We start from the raw sequence: 11,494 nt of genomic DNA, 5'->3' as shown, positions 1-11,494 counted from the left end.
TCTCAAAATGGCAATCAACTTTTTTAGCCGGGAGATCGATTCAAGATGGGGTGCTCGTTGTTAACGAGATTATGGATTTTGCAACTAGGAACAAGAAGGAACGTTTGGTGGTTAAGGTCGATTTTCAGAAGGCCTACGATGGTGTTTCGTGGGATTTTTTGAATTACATGTTCAAACGGATGAACTTTGGATCTCGTTGGTTGCAATGGATGGATGTTGTTATTTTTACTAGTTCCATGTCTGTTTTAATGAACGGAAGGTGGAGAAAGGCTTGAGACAAGGGGATTCATTATCCCATTATCTCTTCCTTTTGGTGGCTCAAGGTTTAACCGGGATCAAGCAGCAAGGTTGGGGAAGTTTAATGGTTTCACATTCAACATGGTTAGAAAATTCGACATACTTCAGTTCATAGACGATACCATTTTCTTTTGCGATGGAGCTTGGTCTAACATGTGGAGTATTAAAGCAATTCTAAGGGGTTTTGAATTAGCTTCGGGTTTCAAGGTTAATCTTTCGAAAAGTAAATTTGTTGGAATAAAATTTGAGAAGGACTTCATAACAGCAACGCCGATTTTTTTGGTTTGCAGTGTTGATTCTCTGCCTTTTATGTTTTTAGGGGTGGAAGTTGGAATAAACCCTAGGAAGACCACTACCTAGACGAAAACAGTTAGCAAAATTCAGAATAGACTAGCATTATGGAAAGGGAGATTTTTGTCGCAAGATGGAAGAATAACTTTGATCAATGCTTTCTTAACTAACATAACGATTTATCCGTTTTTGTTTTACAGGGTTCCTAAGGCGATTATCCAAAAGATTATCAAGACTCAAAGGTCTTTTCTTTGGGGGGAAAAGAAAATAAAATAAAATTGTGTTGGGTGAGTTGGGATTCGATATGTAGAGGAGGAAGGAGGGTGGTTTAGGAATTAAACATTGTGGTTATTTCAACCAATCTCTTCTCAGCAAGTGGTTATGAAGGATTACGATTGATTCACCCGTTATTTAGAAGGATCTCTTGACTTTTCGCTATGGTGATGTGTTATCTTTAATTTTTAATCAATCAACTTGTTCTTGGAAGAATAAAGACTCAATTTGGTGGAGGGATTTGATGGGCCTTCGCATTATTCCCCCCTCTTCTTGCAATTGGTTCGCACATAACGTTTGTTGCAAACTGGGAAATGGGAAAATAATTGGGTTTTGGATGTTTATTTGGATGGGTATCAAACCTCTTTCGATTGTTTTTCCTCTTATCTTTAGTTGTGCAGCTGACCAAGATTCGAAAACCGTGGATGTATGTGTGTGGAATAATGGAGTTTGGGTCTGGGATATTAATCTCGTCAAGGACCATTTGGATGCGGAGGAATCTGCCCAATTATGTGAGATGCATCTGTTACTTCTACAGGTTACACCTTCTGCGGAAGCTGAAGACAATTTCAGTGGTGGGCTGGCAACGGATGATTTCGGTCAAAAATGCGTATTCAGTAATTTCGGTGAATTTGGATGGTCAAGTTGTAGGTGACACTGTGGTTTTATCAATTCTTAGCATGATTTGGAAGTCAAAAATACCTAGTAAAATCCAGGTGTTTTGTTGGAGATTGTTTCTCAATCGGTTACCGTCGAAGGACCAGTTGCACCGTCGGGGTATTTTGACATAACCAACATGTTTGTTATGTTCTTTGTGTTCGTCCACTGATGAAGAAGTTATCCACCTTTTCTGGACTTGTAACTTCAACAAAGCATTGTGGATTTAGGTTTTGAGTTGGCTTGGAATCAAGTCGATAATTACAGCCACGTCCATGTCTGAGTTATTCACTTCTTTTTCTTGCAGTTTTACCAAGGTGTTTAAATCACGGGTTATTTGTCTATTTTGGTCGAGTGTTTGCTGGTCTATTTGGTTGCGTAAGAACTTATCGATTTTTAAACCAGAAGAAGCTCCAGGATGAGATTGTTTGGACAATATCAAAAAGCTAACTTAGGACTGGTTTCAAGCTTTCTACCTAGGAACCTCGTTATCAAATTGGAATATTTGAAAGATCGATCTGCTTAGATGTTTCTCTTGTTTTTAACGTTTTTTTTTTCTTCTTAATTCCTTGTTCTTCCTTGTCTTGTATTAAGGATTGAGTACGCATGTACTCCTCATAATACATTTCTTATTTATAAAAAATAATAATTTAAATGTATGCAATAGAATAAAATTTTATAAATAAAATAATTAATCAATAGAATATATCTTTGTCACATTCCTATGTACTCCATACCATTTTATTTCATATTTTTTCACTTTATTCTAGTCCAGCATCCAAAGAAATTGTTAGGGTATTTATAAATGTTCTCAAAAATAGAAATTTTACATTGGGAATTATACATTTCATTATTAAATTACTTAAAGATATAATTACTATTTTTAAAATCATTAATAATTTTCTTAAGATAAATTAACATATAATGCAAGGACATTCGATGCATCTGCGACAGATCCACATGTAACATTTCAATTATTTATTTTTGAAAAGCTGGAATTCAACAATTAAGTTATTTGAAAGAAGAAAATAAACATAAACTAACATTAGTTTTAACATAGTAATAAATTTTATAAATTTTGTATTCATTTGATACATTTTTATTAAGGAAAGAAAGGAGAATTAAAAAAAAACTATAAAAAATCATTTTGAGTACTTCTTAATAAAATAATTTTTGATAATATTATTTTCGTTAAAATGTGATTTTCACTATAAACAAACATAAAATATCTTCTTGTTTATAAATAAAATATTTAAAAATTAATTGCAAAAAGATATTAAATTACAAAATCATTTTTTTTATTCGATAAACACTTTAAAACTCTAGAGTTCGAATCATGATACTACTACATACTCATTATCCAATTATATAATTTCTTATTATTTTTTTATATTAATTTATTTTTAATTAATTTGTTTGCAGTTATTCAACAAAACTTTAAAATGCTAAAGTTTTTTTAATCCATAATTTTTTTTTTATGAAGCTGATTCCATTAACTCTTGATCACACGAGTAGTAATAAAAACAATTAAACATTTTTTTCCCATACATAAAAGAATGTTAAAATTAATTATCGTAACTAAATGGCTTTTGGTAAGAGATTGGGAAAATAAGCATAAATTTGACAATTCAATGCCATGAAAGAACATTGGCATGTCACTTTTCATATTCCTGTACATCTTTCTTTGTTAATGAAACATGATTCTTGTTTTATCCACTACGACAAGGAAAGTATATTATTATTATTGACATAGCGACCATTGGCTTGTCTTTTTTTATTTTTGAGAGAAAAATAGTAACAAAATATATAAGATTCCTAATGACAATTCATGGACATATTTGTGTATATATCAAAGTGGTTTCTATCATTATGCCCTTCCGGTCACTCTTATGACAAATTCGTTTCAATATTCAAAAGTTTGATTTTCTGACTATTATTAGTATCCATGTGAAAGAATCTGGTCAAATGTGAAAGTGATTATCAAAGAGTAAACAGAGCCATGTGGCAACAACAGTAGTACATATTAGGAGTGCAATTGAATTTGTTAAAACTAAATCCATCCAAAAAAATAAATTAATTCATTCATTCTACCATATAAAAATTAAATTAATAGTTTGAACTAAATTCATCAATTTATAGATATCGATTGATTCAATCCATCTAATATATTTTAATTTAATAAATTATTTTTATCACCATTAAATTTATTTTTAAAATAAAAAATAAACGATTTTTTCCGAAAATTAAAAAACTGTTTTTTAGAAAATCTAAGATTTCGACTTTCTTTGAAAAAAAATGTTTTTTTTTCAAAAAATACAAAAAATATTTTTTTTCTAAAATACTAAAAAACCGATTTTTGCGAAAATTAAAAAATCATTTTTTCGGAAAATACCAAAGGTCTGTTTTTTTTCTGAAAATACAAAAAATAAAAAAATGATTTTTTCGAAAAAATTTGATGTTTTTAAGAAAATGGACTTTATCCTTAATGGGTGGATTGGATTGGATATTTTTAAGAAAATTTTAGTGGATTGTTAATGGACTATTAGATTGTTTCGATTCATCCATTAACAATCCAATTCATCCATTTTTTCATCCTTAGTATATATATACCCTTATTAGAGTACATAAATACAATACTCAATCTCACATTTTGAGCTATAGCTACCAATCCATCCATTACTATAGCTGAACATAAATACAATACTCCATCTCACATTTTCTAATTCCTTGAAGCTTGAAAAATGAATCAATTTTCATATTCCAAGCTCTAGGAGCTTGTTTCAATTTATATAAGACTTTATGCAACTTGTACATCATTCCTTCCTGATTCTTTTTCACATATTCAGGAGGTTGTGACACATAAACTTTTTCTTGTAAAGGACCATTCAAAAATGCAGATTTGACATCTAAATATATTAGAGGCCAATTTTTATTAGCAGCTATAGCAATCACCTGATTGTTTCATGCCTAGCTACAGGAGGAAACACCTCAAAGTAATCTAATCCATATTTTTGTAGAAATCCACTAGCTACTAACCTTGCTTTGTATTTGCCAATTGATCCATCTGGATTCAGTTTTAATTTGTAAATCCATCTCAGTTTATGGCTTTCTTGTTCTTTGGAAGCTTAATCAACTCTCAAGTCTTGTTTCTTTCTATAACCTCAAATTCTTCTTTCATGGCCTTCAGTCACACTTTCTTCTTGAGAGTTTCCTCAATACTAACTGGTTCAGAGTCTACCTACATGGCACATTGAATGACTCCCCTTCAGAGTCTTTCTCAACATCTTACAACATCTACAACTCTACAAATGTTCTTGGTATTTGTCTGATTCTTTGTGGCCTCTGAACTTGTTCAACATCTTCTTCAGATGATGGAATAGTATCAAATGTTGGACTACCTTCAGAGATTGGACCACCTTCAGAAGCATGACCATCTTCAGAGGCATGATTACCACCAGAGTCTGGATCATCATCAGAATTTGGATCAAAATTTGGATCAGAATCAGATTCCCCTTGAGAGTCTTCTTCACACTCATCTTCAGAGGAAAAATCTCCTTTAGACTCTTCTTTAGACTCATCTTCAGAGGAAGATTCTCCTTCAGAGTCTGAAATATCTTGAGAAGTTAACTCATGTGTTAACACTAAACTAGAGTTGGATTGAGACTTATTCCAATTCCATGCTTTTGTTTCCTTCACAATGATATCTTTGCTGACTTCCAGCATGTTAGTGATTGGACAATAAAGCTAAGCACATATACTGTGGTACCCAATCAGTAACATTACTTTACTTCTATCATTCAACTTCTTTCTAGTAGCACCTGGAACATGTTTTTAACAAACAAAACTAAATACTCTTAAATGACTCACAATTTTCTTATCTTCGGTCCACTTCTTAAAAGGAACAATTTCCTTCAGCTTCTTGGTTGGACACCAGTTAAGCAGATATGCTGCAGTGGCAACATCTTCTCCCCACAAGGTGTGAGGGAGCTTCTTCTCCTTCAGCATACTCCTTGTCATATCAAATAAAGTCATATTTATTCTTTCAGCAAGACCATTGTGTTGTGGAGTATATGGAGCAGTCACCTCATGTTCAACTCCATTCTCTTCACAGAACCTTCTGAACTCTTATGAGTTGTATTCACCTCCACCATCAGTTCTGAGAACTTTTAGCTTCTGACCACTATATTTTTCAGCCTTCACCTTAAACTTCTGAAACTCAACACATACCTCATGCTTAAACTTGATGAGTGTTACCCAAGTCATTCATGTTAACTCATCCACAAATGACACAAAGTACTTATTTCCTCCAAGTAAAGGTACTTCAAATGGTCCACGTACATCATAATGCACTACTCCCAAAGCATGTTTTACTCTTGGATCCACTTATGATGCAAATGGAAATCTAGGTTGCTTGACTTTCATGCATATCTTACATGACTTCTCGGGACTCACAGTCTTAGGAATACCATGTACCATCTTCTTACAAATCATATGGCATAAGATTCTGAAGTTCATATGCCCCAATCTCTTGTGCCACAACTCACTATCACCTTCAGCACCTTATGCACTAAGGCATTTAGTTTCAGTTGTTTTCACATTCACTTTGAATGTTATATTGCTTCCCTTTTATTATTGCATAATCAGCTTCTTATCAGAATCATGCAACTTCAAGATATTTTCCTTCATAGTAACTAAGAAACCTTTCTCAATTAGCTGACTTACACTCATCAGATTGCTCTTTATTCCAGGAATATATCAAACATCCTTGATCATAACAGTTTTTCCATTCTTTACTCTAACTTTGACATTTTCCATTTCTTCCACATTAAGGTACTTATCATTAGCACATTTTATATTTGTCATCTTTCTAGAGTCAAAATCAACCAGTCATTGTTTGTTTCAAGTTAGGTGATTTGAGCAGTCAATGTCCATATACCACCAGTCTAATAAATATCCACCATCAGATTTATAAGTCATCAATAGCACAGATTCACCATCAGACTCTCATATGGCTATGTTTGCTTCTTCTGATTTCTTTTCCTTGTTTAACCAACAGTTAGCAACAAACTGGATAAACTTCTTACAACAGCAGCATTGAACTTTCTTCTTGTCAAACTTCTCTTTTGCCTTCTGATGCTTCTTCTCATCGGAGTTAAAGGCTTCTGACTTCTGATAACCATCACCATGTCTCTTCTTGGCCTCTGACAAAGATTTCTTCTGATTCTTCTTACAAGATGACGCTTTCAGAGCCTGCTTTACCTCTCTTTCAGAGTTTTTCTCAGTCATACGCAACTTTTGTGCCTCTAGATTACTATGCAGCTCTTCAATTCTAATGGTGATGAAGTCCTCAGTGTCTTTTCAATGATTACTTGTTCAGAGAGATTTTCTCCACAATATTTCATCTCATTTATGATCAAAACCACTCGATTGATGTAATCATGTACCTTCTCATTGTTCATCAAGTTGAGATTCTCATACTGCTTAAGTAGAGATGGGTTTTCACCTTTTAAGCTGATGTATCACTGTCGTAGCATCGTACCAGTGTGTCCCACACAGTCTTCTTCGTTGTTGAATCAATGATCTTCTCAAACACATTTGTATCCATACACTGATGGATATAGAATAACGCCTTATGATCCTTCTTCCTTGTTTCTCTTTATGCGTTTCTATGTGCTTCTATTGCATTTGCTGCAACCGCCGTGTAACCGTCATTGACGAGATCAAGAACATCTTGAGCGTCAAATAACAGACGCATCTGAATCATCCACTGATTCGAATTCTTACCATCAAATACTAGAAACTTTGCGTTCAAGATACTGTTTCCTCCGTTCATTTCGTTCTTGTGCAAATTCACTCAGATCTCACCAACACTTGTGTTTCCCAATCCTCAGAATCAAGAAATATGATTGTGTTTCGGTTAAGATTTTCAATTCACTGTGAGTTGAATGAACATAATCAATCACACACACCTCACGTACACTCATGTTTTCCATTCCTGAATCAGAATCGGAGCTCTAGATACCAATTGTTGATGCACAAGAATGAAGAAGAAAATGATGATGGAAGAGAGAGAAGTATAACTAACTTTCAACTGAAAATGGTTACAAAATGAGTTAGGTATTTATATCATCGGAATCACTAAATGAAAATCAAATTAAACCTAAATGCAACTTAAAATGAATGTAAATTTGGATTACACTTCAATATATATATGGGGAATGAATATTACAATATTTATATTTTATATATGGGGAATGAATATTACAATATTTATATTTTTTATATGCGGAATGAATATTATAATATTTATATTTTTTTAATCAATTATATTTTTATATGCGGAATGAGTATTACAATATTTATACTTATATAATTAACTTTTTACATCAATTATGTTTATATTCATATCTACAATAAAAATATTAAATTTATGAGACAAAATATACGTTTGATTAAAGAGAAAACAAAATATGTGTATTTTATTCAAGCAACAAACAAACATAAAATGAAAGTGTTTATATATGAATGGAGAAGAAATATTGAAAGCTTGATTTTTAAAAATAGAAGATAAAAATACAAACAATTTTCTCATAAAAATATAATTGCACTCAATCTTTACTGTTTTATTTTAGTTTTGAATATATTATACATATTTAAGAGTTAATATCGAAATATATACTTTTTATAAATAATATAATTTTACTTTGAGAGTGTATGAAAAAATTAAATAGAAAATTAGAGATTGAAGATAAGTCTTAGAAACTTATAGCTTCCGTATGAATTAAAGTGACACAAAGAATATGAATAGAGAAGAAGAATAGATAGTGTTAAATAACACTAAATAGATGATCAAAGTTCTCTAGAGTAAGAGAGATGCATATCACTTAATATATATGATAGCAAAAGGGTAACTTCATACACAAGCAATATAGTTAGTTAAGATCATAGTGTAACCTCATGTAATTGTCATAACATAATTCTGTTATGAATACTACATTACTAGCATGTGCATGAAAGTTATAGTATAACTCATGTAGTCTATATATATGATCACACTCTCATTATAATTCTAAAGTGATTCAATACATCTTTCACTTCTTCTTCTTCACTTACTTGAGTTTCAACCATGGAGTTTTCATGGAGTTTTTAATCTCTTAACATGGTATATTGAGCCTCACGATATGAGAGTGCATCGTTTCCCCATTTAGTGGCTCTTCCTCACAATCAACCTCCTATAGATCCTCAACTGGACCAATCAAGTCCTTACTTTATCCATCTGAGTGATGGACCTTCTTCGGTCAGTGTATCACCTAAATTCAAAGGCGCAAATTATCATTCTTGGGCTCGTTTGATGCATCGAGCTCTTGGAGGAAAGATGAAACTTGAGTTTATCGATGGCATCATTAATCCTATCATTGATAGCTTTGATCCATTGTATAGTGCATGGAATTAGTGCAAAAACCTCATTCATTCGTGCATCATCAATTCAGTTTCTGAATCGATTGCACAATCTATTATTTTCATGGAAAATTCCATTGATGTTTGGATCGATCTCAAGGAATGCTTCTCCCAAGGTGATTTGGTGTGTATCTCTGAGCTGATGCAAGAAATATATGTTATGCAGCAAGATTCAAGGTCTGTTACTGAATTTTATTCTGATTTAAAGATCTTATTGGAAGAACTTGAATTTTACATTCCAATTCCCATATGCATTTGTCGAATCAAATGCTCATGTCAAGCTATGTGTAATGCTCGAAAGAATCATACCACTTTGTATGTTATTTGTTTTTTGACTAGTTTAAATCATAATTGTGTTGTTGTTAAGTCCCAAATCCTATTGTTGGACCCACTTCCCCATATGAACACGATTTTATCTATGGTTCTTCAACATGAAAGACAGGGAAACTTTTATGTTTCTAAAGATCCTACTTCCCTTGTGAATGTTGTTGATTCTCAAAGATTCAAGGGAAAATCGCATGGCTCAAACTCTCTTGGTAAAGGTAACAATCGTGTGTGTACTCGCCATGGTAAAACTAACCACACGGTTGATAATTGTCATGCCAAGCATGGATTTCCTCCTCACATGCAGAGGAAATTTGAAAATCACTCTTCCATAAATGATCAAGAAATGGAAACTGCTTCACAGGCTCTTGATGCAAAATCCACATCTCTATCCATTGCTTATGAACAATATCACCAGCTGATGCAATTGGTGCAACAATCTACTATAACTTAACATACCTCTTCAAATCAAGTTCACTCAGTTGGTGTTCATTCAGGTAGTAAGCACTCTACTGCAGTCTCTTATTCTTTTTCGTGTCAAAACTTAACTTTAGGCTCTTGGATCATAGACTCGGGTGCAAGTGATCACATGTATGGTTCACTCAAATGGTTTCATTCATATAATGAAATTCCCCCTATCCATGTTAGAATGCCTACAGGTCAAGTCAGTTTGCAGTTGCTAAACATGCAGGCACCATCAAGTTTTCTCCTGATTTTATGTTGACAAATATGCTTTATGTTCCCTCATTTTCATTAAATCTAATCATTGTGTCAATTCCTTGATTGCACAGCTGAATTTAATGTTTTCAATTATTTCATTCAGGCAAGGAGCACAAGGAGGATGATTGTTTTTGGTGAAAAGGTTCAAGACATGTATTACTTGGTCATGACAAATAAGATAGTGTGTAACTCTAGTTCTAGCTCAAATTCTATCACTCTACCTGACCATGCCATTTGGCATTTCAGATTAGGACATATATCTTTATAATGCATGAATACCTTACATTCTACTTTTCCCTTCATAAATGTCGATTCAAAATTTGTATGTGATGTTTTTCATTTTGCAAAACAAAGAAAGTTTCCATTTTCCAACAGTTCAAGCAAAACTTTACAACCTTTTAACCTTATACACTTTGATATTTGGCGACCAATTGCAACCCCTTCTATTCATGGACACACATATTTTTTGACTGATATTGATTATTACAGCAGATTCACTTGGCTTACACTCATGAAATATAAAAGTGACGCCAGGTAAAATGCGATCAACTTCATAAACCTCGTCCTCACCCAACATAACCATAAAGTTGAGATTGTCATAACTGACAATGGTCCAGAATTCAAAATCCCTTCCTTGTATGCTTCTCATGGCATTGTGCATCAGACAAGTTGTGTGGAATCTCCTTAGAAAAATGGGTGAGTTTAGAGGAAACATCAACAAATTCTGAATATTGCATGTGCCATCCTTTATCAATCAAACTTACTAAAATCATATTGGTCATATGCAGTTTCACATGCCTCTTTCTTTATTAATAGACTCCCCACACATTGCTTCAAATCCCATTTTTTATGAACGAAGCACTTAGAGATTAACTGTCATTTTGTTCGAGAAAATGTTCAAAAGAATGTCCTCAAGTTGTTGTCTATATCCACTCAAGAACTGCTTGCAGATTTTTTGACAAAGGCATTGGCTCCACCAAAATTCGATACTTTTGTTTCCAAGCTTGGAATGATAAATATTTATCATTTTCGAGCTTATGGGAGGGTGTTAAATGACACTACAATAGATTATTGAAGTTCCCTATAGAAAAAGAGATGCTCATCACATAATATGCATGATGACAATAGAAGAACTTCACACATAAGCAATGTAGTTAGTTGAGATCATAATGTAATCTCTTATAGCTGTCATAACAAAATTCAGATATGAATATTACACTACTAGCATATATAGATATATATATATATATATATATATATATATATATATATATATATATATATATATATATATATATATATATATATATATATATATATATATATATATATATAATCACACTCTCATTATAACTTTCAAGTGATTCAATATATCTTTTACTTCTTTTTCTTTTTCACTTACTTGAGTTCCAACCCGAGAGTTTCCATGGAATTTTGAATCACTTAATTTGATAATTATATCACATCATTTTTA

Source organism: Lathyrus oleraceus, chromosome 6 (assembly GCF_024323335.1).
Source record: "Lathyrus oleraceus cultivar Zhongwan6 chromosome 6, CAAS_Psat_ZW6_1.0, whole genome shotgun sequence".
Classification (NCBI taxonomy): domain Eukaryota; kingdom Viridiplantae; phylum Streptophyta; class Magnoliopsida; order Fabales; family Fabaceae; genus Lathyrus; species Lathyrus oleraceus.
This window is presented reverse-complemented; position numbering follows the sequence as displayed.